At 36.8% G+C, this 23,328-nt stretch overlaps 1 pseudogene; it reads right to left on the bottom strand.

Moving 5' to 3' along the window:
* Positions 1-7,175: 7,175 nt before the first annotated feature.
* On the bottom strand, positions 7,176-7,780 carry LOC118675658 (annotated as a pseudogene).
* Between the last annotated feature and the right edge of the window lie 15,548 nt (positions 7,781-23,328).

The following is a 23,328-nucleotide window of genomic DNA, read 5'->3' as shown; positions in this document are numbered from 1 at the left end:
AACAATTTGAATACACATTCTCAATATTAATGAAATGTTTAAATCAAAGATTGTTGTAAAGAACACAGCCATGTTTTTTCCAGTTACTTATACTCCAGACTATTAAACACAAAAAATGTCTAATAAATTTGTTTAAATTACATGTGTCTAATTAGCATGCATTCATTTTCAAACTGATTCTATAACATTTAAAGGTATTTGAAACATATTTTCTTTTGATTCAAATATCACCACCACAAAATAATCTTACATTCTTAATTTATTTAACAAACTCTTTCTTAATATGTGAAATAAAGTAAACACCATTCCAACCTTTATCAAAATTAGCAAAACTCAAATTTTAGAGTTCAAATATATGATATTTTATTTGAAAATGTTAACATAATTACTAATGCAATTCAGAGAAAAGGAGCACTTACTCAGTAAAATTTATTCAGAGAAAGCAACTGCATGGAGTGAATTTAGATAAGGTTTCTTAGAAGATTGCAGCAGTAAATAAATATAGTTCCCAAGCTTTGGGAAAGGATGCAAAAATAGAAGGAAGCAAGAACTGTGGAGTTTGAGCTTTGAGGATCAGTCTCTCACAACCCTCTTAAAATAATAGCTCTTGAATCTATTGCAGCAGATGTGGCAAATGTTCCGGTCCTTGTTTGGAGAGTCCTTGGAAACCATGGTCAAAAAAACACTTATATTCACTTTAATTTTAGTGTAAATGCTCTCTCTACCAACTAAAGAATGAAAAACATTGTAAAATGACACCTCTAAAGATAGATTTATGATATTGAAAATGTTTGGATCACTGGGTACAGATTTAAAAAGGGAAGAGTGAGAGAGTAGTCATTCAATGAGCACCAACTATGTGCCAGGCACTATGCAGCACTTTATGGATACTGTGATATTCACCCTTTTTAACAACTTGTGTGGTTGATATGATTGAAATCATGATACAGAAGACATTGAAGTTTAAAGATTAAATAACCTTCCAAACTAACCCAAAGAAGCAGAACTGGAATCTCTCTCTTGCTGAAAATTCCATTTATACACTGCCTTTTCTTGTTTAATTTTAATGTACATTTCTACATAAAAAAGACTAACCATCATATTTGATAACATTGATGTGTAGTGATTCATAGTATAACATGTAATTTTTATTTACAAGTCTTATTTGGGATTTCTATTTAAAATTCCAAGAATCTTTTAGCTGACAAAATTTCTTAGGATAGTATTGCTGTAAATAGGGGTGACAACATACATTATTAATGAGAAACCATATTTGTGATCCACTCACACCTTTTAGTTCACATATCTTAAACTATCCTTTACCTCCAGTTACTTTATGCTCAGCATGAAATTATTCAACTGCTTTGAAACATCAAAGAAATAAAAAATTGCTCTCAATCTGCAACTTACAACTGTGTCCCCTGATCAGTAAGAGAAGGTCAAAGGGGCTGCTGCATTCACAAAGTAAAGGAAAGGGCATACTGAGGAGGATATACTTAATCCTCAAAGCCTCAAATCATAAGCAGTGGCGCTGAATAAAGTCCAATATGCAGTAGCTACAGGGTCAGTACTACACTATTCAGATTCATAAATGAAAGTAAGGAATAATTGGGCTCTGAGCTGGTAACTCAAATAAAGGATTAAATATCTAATCCCATAAAATCTGACAATCATGGTGAAGTCACATACTGCCTTTCTGTCACATAATGGTAATTTTAGTGCTCCAATGCTACTATTTAGTATTGATATTTCATCTGAAAATATTTTAGTTAGCAATCATGCATGTATACTGTCATTCAATAAATATTTATTGAGTACATTCTATGGAATGTGAAATTTAAAATAACATTTATACTAAATTAACTTAAAAAGTACTATGTAATGCTTTTAAAATCTATTTTTGCTGTTTCCAACCACAGTGTACAAATACAATACCCACAAAGTATGCTGATCTATTAAAACTATGTCATCGACATTAAAACTTAAAGTTGTTTTTAAACTGCAATTAAAAAATAGCGTTGTGACAAATTTTCTCTGAAGTTCTGTGAAGGATAGCATACATTTTTGTTCCTTTTCAACATAAACAATTATATTAGCTAATATATTATCCAATAATACACTTCTAAATAAAGGAAATTTCAAACTTCCATTGCATAGTAAAATAGTAAAAATATATATTTTCTTCTATTTCAAAGTTGTTTTTAGAATCAAATGCATATCATATTGTATAATAAAATTATCTTTAGTTTGAATTGTATAAATAGTCAGTAAACCTTCCCCTTCAGACAATGTATAAATATTTAATAACATAAAGATGGTCAATAATTTAAATTCAAAGAGATTTGTACATTGATCTTTCAGATAAAATGCTATTAAGCTAAATGATTTCCCACAGGTTCAGTTTTCTCTATGACCCTATGTGTTATACATTCAAGTATTGTATTTACAATGATAAGTAAGGAACCAGTCTTATTTAGCAGGTAAAGCAAATTAACTGACTGTTATAGATTACTTCTAGTACAACAAAGATGGGAACATACTTATTGCTACTTGAGGTCAAATCCTGCCTTAGGCAAATCATGAAATAAGCCCAGGTAATCACTGTCCTCTTCTATGCTGCTCCAGCTCTCCCAACCCACCTCATGACCCTTGTTTTAATCCCGCCTGGGTGGGTGAAGCTTCCTTGTTACATTTGTATGCATAGTGCCTAACCAGGGCAACCCTCTTTGGTCAATGTTTCATGCTTCCAGACTACTGTCATAATGTGCTATGCACTAGATGCTACTCCTCAGCTGGAATGCAAGTTGATAGCCAAATAACAGTAAAGTTATTAATGATTATAAAATGATAAGTTTCTTCCTCTGAGGATATTTATGGTCTCGGTGCAAACATTTTTTAGAATGAGAGAAATGTTTCTTGAATAGTGAAATTTCAAGTAACAGAATGAAAATATCTTCTGAAAGGTGAGCTTTTACCTGTGCCTCTAGATCATAAAATCTATAACCAGTCCATTCAAAATTATCTCAATTCATATTCCCCAAAATTCAGTACTAAACTTAATCCCTAGGTGTATTGATATTAAAACAATTAAACAATATAATGAGGTTCAACAGTTGTACTATAAATACATATTTATATAATCTCATATATTTTTTAAATTTGGCTTCTAAGAAATAAGAATGCTCAGGTCTTAGTTATTTATTTTAAATCCAGATATAATTGATATATAATATTATATTAGCTTAGTGAGTACAACGTAATGATTTTATATATGTATCTACTAGAGGCCCAGTGCATGAATTCATGCACAGGTGTGGTCCCTTGGGATGCCCTGTGGGGTGGCCTGACGCCATCCCCTCACCTGCTCCAACATCCAGCCTGTGGGGCAATCAATCAGGGCCGCCCCCTGTCTGGCTCCCTCAGAGCCTGAGAGCCGGGTGGTGGCCCCACTTGCCACTGCCACCGGTGGTCATCATCTGCAGGGTGATCAGCGGGGTGATCGGGCCCCTTTTCCCACCTGCCTTGGCCTGGTGCCACCCATTCATCTGCTCCACCATCCCACCATGGTCCTGCTCTCATCAGGGCCCATCAGGGCAGCCAGCGCCTCCACTGCTGCTCCCTGCCAGTGCCACATCACTGATGCCCGCCATGTTCTGCACCACCCCCTGGTCGTCAGCGCATGTCAGAGCAAGCGGTCCAACTCCCAGTCAAGGGGACAGTTTGCATATTAAGCTTTTATTATACAGGATTTTGAAATTATTAATATTACTTCAATAAGTTTAGTTAACATCTATCACCTTTCTGGGTTTTTTTTCTTGTGATGAGAACTTTTAAGATATGCTCTCTTATAAAATTTCAAATATACAGCATGGTATTGCTATTTATAGTCACCATGCTGTACATTACATACCCTGAAATTATTTATCTTATGACTGAGTCTTGATTATTTTTAACCTTTTTTTTTAAGTCACTGGCATTAAGCCAATGAACATAATACAGAGGACTCATGTAGTTCAATATGTGCACTGATGGTTTTATAGACATGACTAAATTTATATTTCATACAAATTATAAGGTTAAAATAATATTTTATATTATTAAAATGTATTTTTTTTAATTTCTGGGAGCATAGGGTAAGGGTGAGAGTTGAGAAATATATTTTACAGATACTAGTATCATTTTAAATTCCTTATTACTTTCCTATATCTGAGTCAGAAACATATATGGTTAAGTTTCTCATAATAACTACAATTTAATTTCAACCCATATTTGTCCTAATTCTTTCCTTTTTATTTAATTTATTTTAATTGAATTTATTGGGTGACATTGGTTAATAAGATTATGCAGGTTTCAAGCATACAATTCTATAATATGTCATCTGTATATTGTATTATGTGTTTACCACCCCAAGACAGGTCTCCTTCCATCACCATTTATGCCCCCTTTACTCTCTTCTAGTTCCCCCCTCCCCTCTGGAAATCACTCTACTGTTGTCTGTGTCCATGAGTCTTTCCTTTTTTGAGTCCAAACCAGACTTTGTTTCAATCAATAAAGTGGGACTTTTTTTTTTTTTGCTTTAGGAAAACACATCGGTAAAAGTATAATAATTCACTATATAGGTCTTAAATAAGGTTATTTATAAAATTAGAAGTGTTTTTATCAAATAAACCCTCTCTATAATCCTAGTCTTAAAAACCTAGTAACTAAGGTGTTAAATATTTCCCCTTTGCTTTTGAGACTGTTCACTATTCCATAGTATATGCCCTCAATCTTCACTTGTCAAGATAAGGGTAATCAATCTCAATTCCCCATAAAATGTAATTTCCATTAGAGACAAGCAATAAACACTACCAATTTCTTGGTAGCATTGGACTTCTACAAAATAATCTCCTTTACAAGAGACCGGGGGAAAAATACTTTACCACTGAGATACTGTTTTGTAGAAGCAGAAAACTCAATTCATCTTCTTATCTTACTGAGATGACTATAATTAATGTTTGTTTAGTCTAGTTTTTTTTTTTAAAGGTTAAAACAGAAGTCAGTGAAACTGAGTGTTGTTGAAGGGAAAGAACAGCAACATGCACATGAGATAATTTCCTATTAAGACTGCATTCCACATAATCTGGCAGGCATCCTAACATCCCCAAACAAGGTTGAAGCTCTCAGTTCAAAGTCTGGGTCTTCATATCTTATTATATAAAATACTCTGTGTGGAATCAAATTATGGCCTCCATCTCAGGAAGTTTATATTTTACCAGGGCATAGAAAACACTACAATTCAAGGTAATATATATTTTTTTCCAAAACATTCAATATGCAACATGTACTTCCAACAATGAATCTAAATACTGTTAACAGTGCCCTAGCTGATTTGGCTCAGTAGATAGAGCGTCAGCCTGCAGACTCAAGGGTCCGAGGTTCAATTCCGGTCAAGGGCATGTACTTTGGTTGCGGGCACAACCCAGTGGGGAATGTGCAGGAGGCAGCTGATCGATGTTTCTCTCTCATTGATGATTTTTACTCTCTATCCCTCTCCCTTCCTCTCTGTAAAAAATCAATAAATATATTTAAAAATATAAATAAATACTGTTAACAGTCATGACGCATATGAATGCTCACTGTTTATTACCGGTGACTTTTCCAAAACAGAAGTCTGGTCCTTACTTTCTTCTTGCAATCCTTCAGAGGTTCTACATCATTTTCAAGACAGACTTTCAAGGATGTTATTAAATGACACTTACTTAAACATTCACTTTTTTTGAGAATTTTAACAAAATCTCAAAATTTACTTGAGCTAAATTGATGGCAGATACCAGGGAGCAAGATCTCAATATTCACTTACTTTTAACATAATTCCAATTCCAATGTCCTTTCACTGATCCCTTTCTCTTTACTCTGGATCTACAAGCATGTTACTTCCCTCATCACCTTGTCTCTTCTTCCCAACATTGTTCTTTCACCTTATTAACTTATATATCGCCTTTAAGTACGCATCTTAGAAAATGTTCTCTTTCTCAGACCTTCATTTGAAAAATGTTCTCTTTCTCAGACCTCTACTGAAGATGTATTTGTCTCTTCCAAAATTCCTCCATTGTATGTTTTATATTGCCTAATTTAGTATTGTAATAGTCTGCTGATTGACAGTCTCTCATACTATATTCTAAAAAATATATATTTTTACTGATTTCAAAGAGGAAGGGAGAAGGAGAGAGAGATAGAAACAATGATGAGAGAGAATCATTGATTGGCTGCCTCCTGCATGCCCCACACTGGGGATCAAGCCCACAATCTAGGCATGTGCCCTGACTGGGAATCTAACCATGCCTACTGGTTCATAGGTCCATGCTCAACCACTGAGCCATGCCAGCTAGCTCTCAGATTATCTTTTGAATTCCTTAATGACACGTTTTTATTTATCATCATATTACCCAACTAGAGGCCCGGTGCATGAAATTAGTGCTCTGGTGAGGGGCTGAGGGAACCCCATCCTCCCAGCCCCCCGCTTGAATTTCGTGCAGTAGGCCACTAGTTTATAAATAATTTTTAAATGTATTAAGTATACCAAATGTTTATTGAATAAAATGTACCTTTTTTGAGAATAAAAAAATAATTAAAGCATTAAATTGTACAAATTACAAATCTGTCCCAAAATATACTTACATTAAATAAAATACGCATTTCAGTAAGAGATCTACAGTGAATGACTGCATCCTGGGAAGCCTCAGACACAGGCATGGCCTACCTTCCTGGGAGGAGATAAGAGACTGCAGGTCCAATCACAGTTTGCAGGGGGCTGGAGCCGCCCACCTGCCAGCCCCAGACAAGTCATTGGCATTGCTGTGCAGGAACGTGATTTGGGGGAAGGTAAGAAGCAAGCTGCGATTCTGAGTTCATTGCAACTTCTAAAGCATTCCTCAGCCTACAGAGTACAGCTGTGTTCACAAAGTAAACATGTTAAGGTAAGCAGACAACTCTTTAGAGCCCAAACGCATCTTCTTGCTGTATTTATGTGGAACTCCGTCTACAATGGGCAGTGGTGAAGAGGTTCCTCCGTAGGACATGTCACAGAACCCAGCAGATTCAGTGGGTCTGCGGGATGTGAGGACTGGGATGGAGGGCCCCAGAGAGCTGGAGAGGACACTCTAGCAGAGTCCTCGCTGCAGGCTCCCCTCTTATCATCTGGGGTACCACTTATTGTAGCCTTCCACTTTGTTCCAGAAGTCCTCCTTGTCCCTCAGGATGCTCTGCGGCCTCGATATTCAGTGGGTCATTGAAGTTCAGAAGATCAGTAAACAAAGAGTTTAATCCCCAAACTCGTGGGATCCCAGTCAGTGTCCTGGGTGGCATGCTCTCTCAGTGCACTCAGACATATCCTGCCCTTCTCGGTGATGCCGGGGTGCCAGATACTGGTCAAGCATCTCACTTTGGGCGGCACTAGGTTATATGCATCAGGAAATTCCGTTTCAAACTGAAATTGCCCAGCCCCCTACCCCCGTAGTAACCCACATCTGGGATTATAGTTAGCTGAAAGCAATGAAGCTTGTTGGGGTTAGGAAAATGCACTTTGCATGCACAAGGTACCTTAGCTTTAAGTTCTGCAACCTCTTAAAGGAGCAGTCTGTGCCTCACAGACACCCTCAGAGCGGAGTCAGAGACAATGGCTGACATCCAGGACCCTTTCAGACCATCATCCAGCCTGTTTGCTCACCAACATCAGCATTACTGCTGCCTTTACCCTGGGCATCTTGAAACAGGCGAGGCCCCCGGCGCCCAGCACCATGCCAGTTGGCCAGGGGCGTGGCCCCTCACAGCCATACAGTCACCATGCAGCGGGACTGGAAGGCAAGAAAATGCATCTTGAAAAAATCTGTACATTTGACTGACCTTAGGTTATTTTTCAGGTTTTCAAACATAAATAACTTTGTGTCCTTTTGGTAATTATCTTAATAATAAAGGATGTTATTTTCTAATCTGTAGTATCAAAGTATGGTCCAAATTTTTTTTTAGAAGGAATTCAATAATATTTTTAAAATATCATCAAGATTAACTTTTTTTAAAAAATATATATTTTATTGGATTTTTTACAGAGAGGAAGGGAGAGGGATAGAGAGTTAGAAACATCGATGAGAGAGAAACATCGATCAGCTGCCTCCTGCACACTCCCCACTGGGGATGGGCCCACAACCAAGGTACATGCCCTTGATCGGAATCGAACCTGGGACCCTTCGGTCCGCAGGTGGACGCTCTATCCACTGAGCCAAACCGGTCAGGGCAAGATTAACTTTTATCATCTCAAATCTAAAACAATATCCTTTGGCTACCATGTAAATTATTTTATAATTATTATTTTTATAACAAAACTATTGAATAATCTTATCAAAAGAAAGAAATGTAATTTAATTGATTATTCCAGAGAGTGCCATGGGAAGGAAAAACACACACCCATTCACACATATAACTTAATGTAGTTGTATAATATTTATACCAATATAGTGTAGTTTCATATGTCACAGATGATTGATGTGTGTTTATGAGGGAAGAAAGGTGTAGATGCCATATAACCAGTTTTCACGTTACTAAAATGTAAAGTGAAGAATGTCTTTTTTTATAATTGCAAGTATAACATAGTACTAAGGGGTACTTTTAAAACCCTCCCACCTTCTGAAGTCCCTTCAGTTCAGGATATTTGAGATGTTTCAGTAATGTAAGAATCCTACATATCTACAAAAATTCTACTAAAAATAACAAAATAAAAATAATTAAAGTAGCTTTTCTGTCTTATTTTCAAAGACTGAAAAAGATCTGACTTATTTCCTACATTGCACATTAGAAAAAAAAGCCTCCTAAGTTATTTAAAAGGGAGGCATTAATTTCTTTTACACTCATGCCAGCCTTTCGGGAAGTAATCTATTAAATATCAAGACATAGGATCCGTAGTGTTTCCTCAGGGAAGCTTATTTTTACAGTACAACAAACCTGGCTTGCAGATAACTTAATGCAATAGAGATCACATTTCTTCAAAGACTTAAAAAGATTAAAAGATGGGAGAAAATGAAGATCTTTTTTTGAAGGTATTATTGAGTATTTATGTCAAGTGGTTTAAGTATATCTTGAAAATTATTAAATGTCACCAAGATTGTTCAAAGACAGTTTAATTATATATTACCAAATTATCATTTTAAATTTATATATTTTCTGTTCTACATAATCACGTGATTACTGATATTTTAAGGTACTACAGGACAAATTTCTGGTTCATTAGAAAGGTACTAAGTGAAAAGTAAAACATTGTCTAGGAGAATTAGTTAAATCAACTTTGTCAGTTAGTTAAATCAGTCTTTGTCATTTCTATTATTATCGTTTTCTTCTTCATTGTCATTGATCATCATCAGCAGCAGCAATCAATCACCATTCTTTACTACCTACTATGCTTTGAGCCCCGCATTGTGCTTCACAAGTGGTGTAAATACTACTTATTCAATTCACAAAGCAACCCTAAGAAGAAAATATGACTTAAATTTTGCTGATGGGAAAAATGAAGATTAAATATATTAATTAATGAATCCCCAAATTAAGTGACATTTAATATTTGAATATATTTATATCTCTTCAAAGTTTAGTTTTTTCCCACTATTCCATTCTGAAGGCACTTGAAAAGGACTTTAAAATAGTATTCAAATATTTTTGTTAATATGTCTACTAATCCAGACCTTAAATTTCTAATAACAACTAATTTATAACCCAATACTCCATGATACTACAAAAAAAAATAAAAATAACTTTTTGTTTTCTGGATTCCCAAAGCAATATCATCCACACATATGTTCTAAAATTTGATAAGTATCAACTTTATTATTTTTCTAGTATCCTGGATGACTTATCAAGACTAGAACATCAGAAATGTAAATTTGATTCAGCAGAGAATTGCCTAGATGTTAATAGGTAAATTCTTAACTTATGGTGTAACTCTACCCCCATAGAAGAGGGCCTAGCTCTGGCTCCTTAAGTATTTTCTAGCCTGGACTGTTGATCACTCACTTTGGTCAAGACTGTAGAGCATTGTAGAGCTTCAACACCCATTTAATTGTATGGCTCAACACTTTCCTAGTCCATCCTTAGACTAACTGACAATATTTTAAATATCTGAGAGCATGGTTCAGATGGTTTCCTTCCTTCCTTCCTTCCTTCCTTCCTTCCTTCCTTCCTTCCTTCCTTCCTTCCTTCCTTCCTTCCTTCCTCTTTCCCTTCCTCCCTCCCTCCTTCCCTTCTCATTTCTTTTCTTTTCTTTTTTCTTTTCTTTTCTTTTCTTTCTTTTCTTTTCTTTTTTCTTTTCTTTTCTCTTTCTTTCTTTCTTTCTTTCATTCCATTTCTTCCTTTTCTCTCTATCTTTCTTTCTTCCTTTCTCTCCTTTCTTTGTTCTTTCCACTTATTTTTAACACTACTCTCTTTATGTAGTCCATCTGTCTTTTCCTCTAACCAAGCTCAATATAAAAACAAATTATAAAACAAGAAATAACAGCAGTTATTTCTTGATAGGTTAATTAAATTTAACATCACTCAGTAAAGATGAGCTAAAGTTTATATGTTGAGTCCACATAATATTGATGATATAAAATGAAAGACATGCGTGAATCCAAAGCTCATATAGCAGCATTGTCAAACTTAATTTGTTTTTACTATTTTCTTCATATTTGTTCTTTTTTAAAAATCTTCTCTAACATAATCTTTGTTTTCATATAGTAGAATTGCAAGAAAAATGAATAATAAATTACTTTTCATAGCCCATATACATTCAAAGGCTGTATTTACATAGGGTATTTTTTATAAATGATTTAGAGGATAATAATTTTTATCTCATTATATAAGATTTAAATTCTTGTAGTAAAATGGTGTAAGTGTCTAAGAAAAAGTAATTATTATCTTACCATATTTCAAATAACTACTGCACTATAGAAAGTCCATCTTCTCTACTTTCTAAGGGTTTTGCTCTTATGATGGATCAACAATGATTTTTAGGAAGCTTTATCAATGTATAAAGTGCTTGCGATGAAAATTTCCTATTGCTGAAGAGGTACCAACAAAACTTTCAATCATCTAAAATACAAAGAAATAATAGTGATGGCAGAGATTAGTACAAAACGACTGCTATAATAATAAAATCAATAATTTATTGAGTCTCAGGATATATGGATTAGTGATGAGCACTGCTGATCATATGAAAATGAACACAGTTTTACTGAAGAATATTATTGGTAGAGGCAAATGACAAAAATCTTATGTCTGAAACAGTGTGTTTGAAACAGCCAAGAACTTACAAGGCTCAATGGTTTGGTATGTGGGACAGTGCTTCAATCATATCTCCTACCTTAGGATAACCAGGTTTGCCTTCACCTAGCTTACCTTAGCATGATCTCTTTACATTGATACCACAGATAGTGTTAGTTCTACCAACACTGCCACTTCATTTCATTCAAAAAGAGGATTGAGTTATTGATTAACATAGACTATTTATAAAATTGTTGAATATACAGGGGGCTGTTTCCTGAGAATTAAAGTGAAATGAATCAAAAGGGCAATCATTTACATTTATTTAGAGTCTTATCCAAACTCTAACACTGCCTTGCCTTGGTAAGCGATATAGTAGACAATAAAAATTATATTATGTGATCTTGGAAAAAAACCCACATATCATAAGATAGTATGGTAAAAAGACCAGATATACCTGCATATCTGTGAGAAACAAGAGAGTCAGGCTCCACATTTCAGCAATACATGGCCCATTGACTTGCCTTATCACTTTCCTTTCCTATTGAGTCCATCTACAACCTTTGCACTAGTCTCCTCATCCCCTCAATAGGTAACTAGGTAGATAAGTAAAAATGAGTTGTAGATGATGATAGATAGATGATAGATAGATGATAGATAGATAGATAGATAGATAGATAGATAGATAGATAGATAATAGATAGATAGATAGATAGATAGATAGATAGATAGATAGATAGATAGACAGATAGATGATAGATAGATGATAGGCAGGCACAGGTAGATAGACAGGTACAGCATATCCATGAATATAATGGAGATAGAACAAGAGGAAAGATTTATTTTTCCTGCTTTATACATGGACACAAACAAAGCAGTCAGTTTCACTGGATCTCACTTAAGAGAGAGATTCTATAGCTCAGAGCTAACAATGCATCTTTGATATGGAAAAGAAAATGTGGTCTTCAGAGTTTACTCAGGGAAGAACAAACACAGGCTGGGGAGAAAAGAAGGAGAAAGATGGCAGCATTCTGAAATTCTCTACTTCATGGTTTTTGCCTTGAACAAATTTTGCTGCTTAGAAGTTAACTAAACTGACACCACACTGATGTCATAGCTAACTTTAGGTTTTGATAGAAATGAAGACCAGGCCTGTGGAATCATAAGTCTAGTTATTTTAGTGTTATAGTTAATAACATGTGACTCATGGAAGATCTTACAAGTGGCAGCTTAAATATTCATTCCACTGAGTGATTTTTCCTAATTCCTAGACTATATTTCCCTCACATTTTTTTTAATAAGGAAAGATTTTTTTAAACTTATCTTTATTGTTGAAAGTATTACAGATGTCCCCTCTTTTTTTGACCCCTTCCATCCTGCACCCACCCCTCCCAAGCCATCACCACTCTGTTACCTGTTTCCATGGGTTATGCATATATGCGTACAAATTTACTGATTAATCTCATCCCCCTCTCTCCTTTTACTCCCTCTATCCTCCCCCCCCACACACACACACACCTTCCCTCTGAGATTCCTCAATCTGTTCCATGCTTCTATGTCTCTGGATCTAATTTGTTCACCAGTTTATTTTGTTCATTTGATTCCACATGTGAGTAAAATCATGTGATACTTTTTTTTTCTCTGATTGCCTTATTTCCCTTAGCATAATACTCTCCAGGTCCCTCCGTGCTGTCTCAAAGGGTAAGAGATCCTTGTTATCCTTGTTTTTTTTTATAATTGCATACTATTCCATAATGTAAATATACTGATCAAGAAGATGTCAACCCAAAACACATTAGACCTACTAGTGCCTGAAATTCATCTTAAGAAAGTACAGAGTTCAGGCTTCTTTTATGTCAAAGGAATGGGAAATTAGAGGGCCAAGAGGTTATTGAGGACAATAAACATTTGGGTGCCATCAGGAGTACAAGGGAAATTGCATTTAGTTAACCCTAGTTGATGTGAGTCCAGTCACTGGCTTCTGAAAGTCTTTGAAAAACAGTGCATACTTCCCTTATCTCCTTGGTAGAGTCACTTTCTGGTAAGGGGCTGTTTTTTAAAAACTCAAGCCACAAGCAGAACCCCTTTAATGATTAGCATGTCTATATGTAAAACGAAGCAGAAGCTATTAAACAAAGCAGGCTTGGAGTCAAAGAGGCCAAGCACTTTGCTCTGTTACAATCCCCATCCCTCACTCCCATTTTTTGTTGCTCATCCCTCAATCCTGAGTGAAATAGGGCAACTGAATCCAGGTTCAATTAAGAAGGATTGGTTTTAAGATGGAGTCACATTTGTCTGCCCATTGTACCTCTTTTATACAGCTCTTATAATATCACACACCCACCTTTTCCAGGATGGTCCCTGAACCTTAAAGTGGGCATTCTGGGTGTCCAATTTAGACAAAGAATAAAGAGTAACTTTTGTCATCATGGTCCCCCCAGATATTAATTTACTTTTATTTTCCATAATGCTGTATTTTCTGTGTATATTTCCATATTAAAATAGTCATCACAAGCTTGTGCAGTCACTTATTTAATGAATAACTTTAATAATAAAGTCTAAAATCTCCTAGGATAAAGACATTTATTGTTACCTCACTGCTATATACCAGTACATAGTAGAGATCCTGGTACATAGTAGATACTCAACTAATAGTGTATGGTCCAAACAGTGATACAGCTCAGTTCATCCTTAATCAAAAATAAATTCCAGATATCACTTGGATGCAAAAATACTTAAATATTGAATGTCTTTCTTCTCCCCAATAACTATTACAATGTTCTTGACTCAGCATTTTCCTCATAAATATTAATTATGCCTTTGGTATCTCAGTTGTCTTTGTGATGTCTTTATTGTCTCTATGAAGAAATTATTATTTTAAGATTTGTGAAACCCAAAAATGGGTTCTATGGAAAGTAACCTTACAAGGTGATCTGATTATAAATTCCTAACTGAACAGGACATGGTGGGTACTCATGCCCCAGATCTATAACTTCTTTAGGGGCAGTTGTTAAGCCATCACTGTCCATTATTCTTGTGCATCTAGGTTAACACACTTCTGAAATACCAGAAGTAACACCCCTCAAAAGGGGTATTAACTAGCAAGGAAACACAGATTCTTATCTCTTCTGTAATTCAATCTTTGCTTTGCTTTCTACAATCTTCCTTAGTCCCCTCCTTAATATCAAATGCATAAAGAAGTTGTAAAATTCTTACCCCTGAGGAACATTTGAGATCATGTTCTCTGGCATATGTCATCAATTTGGCTCAAAGAAACTCGTGAAAATTCTTTACAGGTTTGGACACTTTTTATGTTGACAGTTTGCTTTTCATTCTAAACTACATACACATTTCTTTATACTAAAATAATTTTTAGACTTTAAATCTCTCTAAAGTTAGGATTCCCTCTGCTTTATTTTTGACATATAGATTTTATGTTTATTTTAAATTTATCATATTCACAGCACCTACATCATTTTTTTACTTTATTTTTATTGTTGACACTATTACAAATAAATGCTCCTATATACCCCCCTTTTTCCCACCTCAACTGGGGCCCTGTCCCCCTTTCCCTCTGTCCATCACCTCACTGCTGTCTGTGTCTATTAATTATGCAGACAGAGCATTTTTATGACACTTGTATTCAAAGTATTGTTTTTTGATCTCCTGCCTCCTTAAATAAAATTATTAATGATAGGATCTGGGGAGAGTTTATTTTATCATTACATCATATTAGTGGAGAATATAAAGCTTTCTGTACTCAGTCATCTACATATATAAAACCCTAATATGCAAATAGACCAAATGGCGGAACAACAGATCAACTAGTCATTATGACGTGTGCTGACCACCAGGGGGTGCATGCAGAATGTGGTGGGCATTGGCCACGGCGGGATGGTAGAGCAGGTGAGTGGGGGCACCAGACTAGGCGGGGCACCAGCCGCTGTCATTAGAGTGAGCCTCTGGTGGTTACTGAAAATTCTTTGCTCCCATGCACCGCAGTCCTGCATGGCACTCACTCGCACCTGCTGCTGGCGCCAGCCCCACTTGCACCCGCTGCCATAGCCAGAGCTGGCACTTGCACCTGCTGCCAGTGCTGGTGCTAGTCCTGATCGCTCAGTGCCCTCAGTGGCTGCGAGCGGCAGCTGCCAACACTGATTGCCCCTCAGGGCTTCACCTCCCCCTGCTCCTGGGAGGCGATTGGGGCAGCAGTCACTGCTCATACCCACTGCTGGCACTGGCCCCAATTGCTCCATGCCATCAGCAGTGTGAGTGGGGCCGGTGCCCTCAGCATGTGGAAGTGGTGATGGTGGGAGCAGGGTTGTCGGCAAGCAGGGTATTGGGGGCCACAGTTGGAGGGTCCAGGTGGAAGCACGGAGGATGGGTCTAGACCCGCCCCTGTGCCCACTGCAGCCTCACGGCCCACGGTTCCTTTCAAGGTGCATGAATTCATGCACTGGACCCCTAGTTCTGTAATAAAATTTTATGGACCTTGAAAATATGAAATCATAGTTTGTAAGTCACTTTTTCACTAGGTGACTTAGAGTAAGTTTCTATTCTCTTACATGTAAAGTGAGGTAATAAACTTGCCCATAAGTCCAATGCATGGTACATATTAGGAATTCATATTGTATGTGTGTGTGTAAAAACATATAGACATGTATCAATTCATGTATGTACACATAAATTCAAGGCAATGTGTAGTCTTGAAAAATACTTTTCAAATAATTGAATATCCCAAATCAATTTATGAGCTAAAGTCTAATTTATTCTTTCATTTATTCATTAATTTATCTATGTGTACATTCACACTACAAATTGCCTTTTTTTGATTAATGTACATACAGTAATAGGCCATGTATTTGCATTGAGGAACTCACAGTTTTGGATGAGTTAGACATGTAAGCAAAACATTAGAAATCATGATATTGTGTTAGAATATAAATAAAGTTTAATCATGTGGCAGTATTTATCTGGAAGAACTAGTATTGCATAGGTTCAAATTATTAATATTGGGCAAAGAAATATTTCATAAACAATGATTATGTAATCACACATATTTTTATAGTCCATAAGCTGCTTTCTAGTTGTAGGCAAACTGTTCAGTAAAATTAATTTTGATCTTTATTTGAGGATAAATGATTGGTGCATGTGTACATGTGAACATCTGGGAGTATATGATATAACACTGGTAACTGCCTACATCAGGAAGAAAAATATTAATGGAGTTAATTATATGAACCCATTTTCAAAACATACCTATTTAAGTTTAAAATGTCCTAATAAAATGGATGTTTCTCCACACACCCTTCAGTAGTTGCAGTGTAGAATGAGTCCTGCTATCCCAACCTCTTGAAGTTAAATCTGTATATCTGGGTGGTATTGGAGAGAACATGGATCATTTCCAGAATCCATATTTTCAACCTTAAGCAAAACCTCAAAACATAATGCAATTATATGACATTATGAAAAAGGGAAAACTGTGGAAATAGTAAAAAAGATCAGTGGTTGCCAGGGGTTTAGGGGCGGGGCCTGGGTAGTGAACGGATAGAGCACAAGAGATGTTATGGTCAGTGAAACTCTTCTGTATAATCCTGTACTAGAGGATACGTGTCATTATACATTTGCCAAAACCCATAGGATGTACAATACAAAGAGCAAAGTATAACATAATACATGGGATTTAGTCAATAATAATCCATCAATATTGGTTCATCAATTGTACCAACTGTACTACACTAATGCAATCCTATATAATAAAAGAGTACAGACAGTCCTCGAGTTACATAGGACTCAACGTACGTCGTTTTGTGGTTACATTGCCAACTCCCATTTATTTTAAAAAAAAGTTCCTTCATTTCAACGTATGTACATATGTGCTTTATGTTTTTTTATTTATTTACCACAAGTAAAGGTCAGAAATTGTTATCTTTCTTTTATTTTATTTTATTTTATTTTTTTTTTACTGTTTCACTTCATTACTGCTGTGTATGTATGTGCTCCGTGTGAGTGACGTGGGTGGGTTCCGACTTACAGCGAAAATCACATTACATCACACTGTAGGAACAGAACTCTGACGTAACCGGAGGACCTACTGTCATATGCAAATTGACCAAACAACGGAATGACTGGTCAGCAGGGAGTGGAGCCGGTAAGCAGGCGGCACCAGGCCAGCCAAGGCACACACATGCCAGCAGGCAGACAGAGGGGACTATGATGGGGTGGGGGGGCAGCGGCAACCAGTGGTGGCGGAGGGGTGATGGGGGGTGGGGGCTGGCCGCTGCCAGTGCTGTTCCCTGATTGGCCTGCCCAGTAGCCTCCTGCAGAGGGAGGCTAAACTGTGGCTTAGGCCCGCTCCTCTCTGGAAGAGGGCCTAAGCTGTCAGACATCCTGTGAGGGCTCCTGGACTGTGAGAGGGTGCAAGCCAGGCTGAGGGACCCCCACACACAGTGCACGAATATTAATAATATGGGAAACTGGGAGCAGAGTAAGAAAGTATATGGAATCTCTGTACTTTCTGATAAATATTTTCATAAACCTTAAAGTTATTAATTTAAAAAAATTCTTTCATAAAAAATGTTTCAACTGTTTAACTTGATTTAAAAACTTACTGAAAATATAAAATTCATGACTTTAAAAATACCTTAAAATTATCTATTTAAAAATTATGCTAAGAAACATGATGCTTTATTGGAATGCTATTATGAAACAAACAAAAAATGGTTTCAAGCATTCATAGTAAACCCTTATATAAAACTAGAATTTGTGATTCGTGCAGTGTGGAGGGGGAAATCCCTCAGCCCGGCCTGCGTCCTCTCGCAGTCTGGGAGCCCTTGGGGGATGTCCCCATAGGGAGCGGGCCTAAGCTGTCAGTCGGACATGCTTAGCACTGTCTTGGAGGCAGGAGAGGCTCCCGCTACCACCACTGTGCTTGCCAGCCATGAGCCTGGCTTCTGGCTGAACAGTGCTCCCCTGTGGGAGTGCACTGACCACCACAGGGCAGCTCCTGCATTGAGTGTTTGCCCCCGGTGGTCAGTGCGCGTCATAGTGACCGGTTGTTACGCCGTTTGGTCGATTTACATATTACCCTTTTTTATATAGAATCACTGTTCTGTCTTTTAGCCTCTGTGTGATAAAATAGTGAACATGATTAAAACTTCCCAAGGCAAAAAAAAAATAGGAGAAGCTATGTCTTTGTGATTATTTCTCACATGTTCAGTAATTGCTTTTTTCAACATTATACATCCACATAGGGACAGCATAACAGATTAAGTATAGAACATATTTATAGAAATAAAATAATCAAGATTCAGATTTTAAAAAATAATTTATTTATTGTCTTACATGTAATTAGGTCCTGCCAATATGCTAGGTGTGTGAGGTAAAAAGACTGAGGAAGCTCACAGTTCACTGGGGATGCTTAAAACTAAACACACATGGAAATACAGGATGCTGAAACATTTTTTGATAGGTTTTAAGCAATAAATACGTTCAGATTTGAGTATTTTAATGATAACTCTGACATGAAGATAAGTAGGTAAATTAATATTAAAATAAAACAAAGAAAAAATGAAAAACAAAGGTGGAGGAAGATAACACTAAGCAATAAAAGGAAAACACAAAGAAACTAGAGGCTACAGATTAAGTGAACCACTGCCAGGCTTCCTTGGCCTGAGGCAGCAAGATAGATACTGAGGACCATCAAGAACTGACTTCCTGCAGGAGTCTGGATACTGGGATTTAGGGCAGACTGTAGGAAGAGTTAATCCAGCTACTTGGGTTCTCTTTCTGTATACTTAGTATGAGGAGAAGGTGAAGAGAATGCATGACAAGGAGACCAGTGAAGAACCCCAGACCATATAAGTTATTAATCAATGTCCTAAATGTTTACTAGCTATGAAACACTGTTCCTTCCCCCATGGTATTCACATTCTCACCTCATCTTTCTTCATGGCTAGGTTTATTATTTGTCAGAAAAGTTAAACTCTTTAAAAAGCATAGTTGTCAACTCTTTCCATTCTCAAAGAATGAACAAGTGCTCAGGCTAAAAAAGGTGTTATTTTAAGGATACAAAGAAAATAAAGAAGGCAAGAATGAGTCTCAGCAACAACAATGCAAAATATTCTAGAGATCCAGAAACTCATTCTTTGCCTTTAAGAATAAAACGATAAATGTTATATCTATTCCCAGGCATCCCTAACACAGCATAATTTGGGGCTCCTGTAACCTTCCATTCAAGGCCCTATCCATGTCTGCCCATTTTTGGTTCCAATAGATGGTAGGTGCTTCCTCCATGACAACTTCTGGCCTGTTGGGACAGCCACAGGACAATTTCTTATTTTTCTGTTTTCCCTACCCCATGCTCATCCTTTTGTAAACAGTCCTTTTTAATAAATTTTCCTCAAATGACCCAAAGGCTTGTGCCAGAAGTCTAATGAAAATATAAAGGGAGAGGGATATGACTCCAGGACCCTCACCTAAGCTTTAACAAAAGTAATTCCATTAATATCTGTTTTAATGAGTTTGTGAGGAGTTCCAAGACTTATTTTTAATAAATAAGTGGTATTCCTAGAACAAGGATTTTATTAGCATATAACTCCTAAAACACTCTTTTTAAAAAATCTTTATTGTTGAAAATATTACATATGGCCTGTTTTTCCCCCTATTGACTTCTAGCCTGTCCCCACCCCAGGCCTTCACCAACCTGTGTCCCTGGGTTATGCATATATGCATACAAGTTCTTTGGTTGATATCTTCCCACTCACCCACCCTCCCTGGCTTTCACTCTGAGATTCCACAGTCTGTCTCATGCTTCCATATCTCTGGATATATTTTGTTCATCAATTTATTTAGTTCTTAAAATCCCACATATGAGTGAGATCATGTGATACTTGTCTTTCTCTGACTGGCTTATTTCACTTAGCATTATACTCTTCAGGTCCATCCATGCTATTGCAAATGGTAAGGCTCCTTTCTTTTTTATAGCCATGTAGTATTCCATGTGTAAATGTACCACAGCTTTTTTATCCACTCATCTGCTGATGGGCACTTGGGTTGTTTCCAAATCTAAGCTATTGTAAATTGTGCTGCTATGAACACAGGGGTGCATACATTCTTTCTAATTGGTAGTTCAGGTTTCTTAGGATATATTCCTAGAAGTAGGATCACTGGGTCCAATGGGAATCCCATTTTTAATTTTTTGAGGAACTCCATACTGTTTCCCACATGGCTGCACCAGTCTGCATTCCCAACAGCAGTGCACTAGGGTTCCCTGTTCTCCACATCCTCACCAGCAGCCAGCATTTGTCATTTGTTGATTTGTTGATGATAGCCATTATGACAGGTGTGAAGTGATATCTCATTGTTTTAATTTGCATCTCTTGGATGAGCAGTGACTTTGAGCATTATTTCATATGTCCCTTGGCCTTCTGTATGTTCACTTTGGACAAGTGTCTATTTAGGTCATTTTCCCATTTTAAAAAATAAATCTTTATTGTTTAAAGTATCACATATGTCTCCTTTTTCTCCCATTCACCTCTCCCCAGCCACTCCCACCTCCAAGCACATGCCCTCATCCCACTACTGTCTCTGTCCATTAGTTATGCTTATATTTATGCAACAAGTCCTTTGGTTGATCTCTTACCACCCCCATACACACTCTCCTGCCTTCCCTCTGAGGTTTGATGGTATGTTCCATGCTTCTGTGTCTCTGGATTTATTTTTGTTCATCAGTTCATGTTGTTCATTATATTCCACAAATGAGTGAGATCATGTGATATTTATCTTTCTCTGACTGGATTATTTCATTTAGCATAATGCTCTCCATTCCCATCTATGCTGTTGCAAATGGTAAGAGTTCTTTTTTTTTTTTTTTTTTTTTTTTTTACAGCAGCTTAGTATTCCAGCATGTAGATGGACCACAGTTTTTTAATCTACTCATCTGCTGATAGGCTTTGCCTATTTCTTAATTGGATTGTTTGTCTTCTTTTTGTAAAGTTGTACGAGTTCCTTATATATTTTGGATATTAACCCTTTATCAAATAGTAGAGGCCTGGTGCACAAAATTTGTGCATTGGGTGGGGGGTGGGGGTCCCTCAGCCCATCCTGCACCCTTTCCAATCTGGGACCCCACAGGGGATGTCCAACTACCGGAAATCTCTCTCACAATCCAGGACCACTGGCTCCTAACTGCTCACCTGCCTGCCTGACAGATTGCCCCTAACCACTCTGACTGCCTGCCTGATCACACCTAACTGCCTCTGCCTGCTGGCCTGATGCCCCTAACCATTCTCCCCTGCTAGACTGATTGCCCCTAACTGCTCCCCCCTACCAGCCCGATCACCCCTAACCACTCTGCCTTGGCCCCCACCACCGTGGCTTTGTCTGGAAGGATGTTCAGAAGGACGCCTGGAAGACGTCCAGTTTATCCAGTCTAATTAGCATATTACCCTTTTGTTAATATAGATATCATTGCCCTAACCGGTTTGGCTCAGTGGATAGAGCATCAGCCTGCAGACTCAAGGGTCCCAGGTTCGATTCCAGTCAAGGACATGTACCTTGGTTGCAGGCACATCCCCAGTAGGGGGTGTGCAGGAGGCAGCTGTTCAATGTTTCTCTCTCATAGATGTTTCTAAGTCTCTATCCCTCACTCTTCCTCTCTGTAAAAAAAATCAATAAAATATATTTTTAAAAAATATAGATATCATTGCCAAATATGTTCCCCCATACAGTGGGCTCCCTTTTCATTTTGTTGATGGTTTCTTTTGTTATGCAAAACCTTTTTTGTAGTCTCATTTATTTATTTATTTTCTCCTTAGTTTACTTTGCCCTAGGAGATGTATCCATAAACATACTGCTACAAGAGATGTCTGAGATTTTGTTGCCTATGATTCCTTCTGAGATTTTTATGGTTTCATGACTTACATTTAAGTATTTTATCCATTTTGAGTTTATTCTTTTTTAAAATATATTTTTATTGATTTCAGAGAGGAAGGGAGTGGAAGAGAGAAATAGAAACATCAATAATAAGAGAGTCATTAATAGGCTGCCTCCTGCATGCCCCACACTGGGATGGAATGTGCAACCCAGGCATATACCATTATCAGGAATCAAACTATGACTTCCAGGTTCATAGGTCAACACTCAACAACTTACCCATGCCAGCCAAGCATTTTGAGTTTATCCTTAATGTATCTACATGTAAGTCTAGTTTTCCTAACTATGATGTAAAGCAACTTCATGCTAGGTACCAATATGGCTCAATTATTTATTGAATGAGTAAAAGAATGAATGATTCAATGGATAGATTGACTAAAAGGTAATTTTTCCAAGGAAAAATATTTAAAAAGCACAAACAAAAGATCTGTTTTTTAGGGTTAACAGAATATAAAAAAGAGTTTGCTGTTATTCATGTTCACAAAAATTTTAAGTTTGCATTCTTATGGATTTGTTTTGTTTAAACAAATATCTGCCTTTCAACATCTAGGGGTAACCATTAATTGCCTTTTTAAAATTTAATTTAATTTTTTCCATCACCTTTTATCCTTCTATGCCCTCTACCACCTCCACCCACTCCCCTCCACTCCACAATCACCACACTGTCCATGACCATGAGCTATGTCTCTTTTTTAATTTACATTTTCCTTTGCCCTACCTTACTTATTAAACCAAGACCACGCCTCTGTAATAGAAGAGGGATTAACCAATTTTGGAATTAATTTGCATTGACTATAATAAATATCCCAGGTCAAGACTCTAATTAAGATCTGAGCAAGGGCATCATGCTGAGGCTTCTCTATTTCATTCCCAGATTGCATTGCTACTGATATCCCTTATATAACATGAAACATCAACTCTGATTAAAGAACACTTTCATCAGAATAATGTTTCATTAAAAAAGAAAAAAGTACACTAATACAAAATATCTTATAACAATAGGAATGAAGTACATTATTTGGTGTCTGTGGACAAAATTTCCTTAAATAACTGTAATTTAAAAAAATTAAGTCTGTGCTTGATTACTTTTAACTTTTCTATTCTTACAAAATTATGTTTGAATGCCTT

The sequence above is a fragment of the Myotis myotis genome, unplaced genomic scaffold, assembly GCF_014108235.1.
Source record: "Myotis myotis isolate mMyoMyo1 unplaced genomic scaffold, mMyoMyo1.p scaffold_m19_p_2, whole genome shotgun sequence".
NCBI lineage: Eukaryota > Metazoa > Chordata > Mammalia > Chiroptera > Vespertilionidae > Myotis > Myotis myotis.
This window is presented reverse-complemented; position numbering and strand designations above follow the sequence as displayed.